We start from the raw sequence: 1751 nt of genomic DNA on the forward strand, positions 1-1751 counted from the left end.
ATATTTGTGTACAACAAAGGATCCCCTAAAATCTTCTCATGAATTACCTCAGGCATGATGTTGACACTTGCTCTAAAGTCATAGATAGCTTCCTAGAAAATGTGGGGTCCAATGGCGATGGGGATGATAGGTCTCCCTAGGTCGCCCTTCTTGTCGGGTAGGGAATAATCTATCCACCTTCTCATCGATGGATCCATGTAGTAGTAAGCTGCATTGTGAATATCCACAAGATTTGCAGTTTCTAGGCCTTTTGGTTGACCTAAAATCTTACCTTTGTCGGATGGAGGAATAGCAACCACTAGCTGAGCTATTTATGATTCTATCATTTTATTAAAGCTATGCTAGTTCTTAATGGTAGAAGCAAAGCTATCCATTCAATTATTTATGTTTTCTAGAATTTTATCATTGGTAGCTACCTTTCTACATAATCCCTCCATAAGTTTGGATTGACTAGCAATTAATTCTCTCTAGGGTGGTTGATTGAAGTTATTATAATTGTTACCTTAAGGGTTACCTTGGTAGTTACCTTTGTAGTTTGGCCTCTGTTGCTGATTCCATCCTTGATTCTGTTGAGGACAAAAGTAGTTGTTATTGACAAAGTTCACATCCTCATGAATTTCATGGCAGTTGTTCCCTAAATGTCTAGTGTGTCCACACTCTTCACATGTCATGCAGGAATCATGAATGTGCATAACTTCTTGCTTGTCATTGGCTCGGTCTTCGAGCTTCTTCATTAGCAGGTCCATTTTGGCAGACAACATGTCTACCTCCTTGAGTTGATGCATACTCCATCTTTCTTGTGGGTCTAAAGATGTTCTTCATCCCAACCTTGGTTGGAGGCCATCTTCTCCATGAGAACTGTTGTAGCTGGGATTGTGAGTGACAGGAAAGCACCTCCCGCAGCAGCATCCATAGTCTCACGAGTACTGTTGGTCAACCCATGGTAGAAAGTCTATAAGAGTAGCCAATTCTCCATCCCATGAAGAGGACATTCTGCAATATAATCTTGAAAATGTTTCCATGCCTCAGGGACAGATTCATCATGTTGTTGCTAAAAACTTGAAATTCTCCTATGGAGGGCATTGGCCTTGCCCATGGGAAAGAACTTGCTAGGAAGGCAGTGGAGCAGTTATCCCATGTATTGTTTCTATCTTTGTTGGCGTAGAACCATTGCTTTCCCTTCCCCAAGAGTGAGAATGGCAAGAGGTGAAGTAGTATGGTGTCTTGGGTCACTCCTTTCATGGTGAAAGTGCTATAGATCTCCAAGAAGTGTTGGAGATGTGCACTCACATCTTCATGTGCCTTTGCACAAAACTGGCTTGCTTGCACAATGTTGATGAGGGCTGGCTTGAGCTTGAATCCGTTATCTCCAACATTGACTATTGGTCTAGTATGGATGTTAGCCATAGTAGGAGCAGAGAACTCATGGAGAGTCTTGTGGGCCATGGCTTCAAATTCTAGTGTTAAGTGTCACCTTATCTGGTGATTTTCCAACTCTAAAGCTGAGGCTTTCTTGAGTTTGGGTCTGGTTCTCCTGATTAATGCTTCTGGATCTTTAATGTAGTTTGTTGGAAGGTTAAAACCGGCCATACAATACCCTGCATAAGATACACAAGTAGACAAAACAAGGATATGCCTGTTTGAGTAGAGGTTAATGGTTTTCTCGATCACATCAATAGGTATAAGTTTATCAATACTTCCATTGCCTAGCTACCGTCCTGAGCAATGGTGCCAAAAATGCTTGTTGGTAT

General features: G+C 41.6%; 1 non-coding gene across 1 annotated transcript; it reads left to right on the forward strand.

Annotated features, from left to right (window-relative positions):
* The first annotated feature begins 974 nt into the window (after positions 1 to 974).
* Positions 975 to 1081, forward strand: LOC136511136 (small nucleolar RNA R71). The gene has a single exon (XR_010772650.1). It is a non-coding gene; the product is annotated as a small nucleolar RNA R71 (small nucleolar RNA).
* The last annotated feature ends 670 nt before the right edge of the window (positions 1082 to 1751 follow it).

The sequence above is a fragment of the Miscanthus floridulus genome, chromosome 1, assembly GCF_019320115.1.
Source record: "Miscanthus floridulus cultivar M001 chromosome 1, ASM1932011v1, whole genome shotgun sequence".
NCBI lineage: Eukaryota > Viridiplantae > Streptophyta > Magnoliopsida > Poales > Poaceae > Miscanthus > Miscanthus floridulus.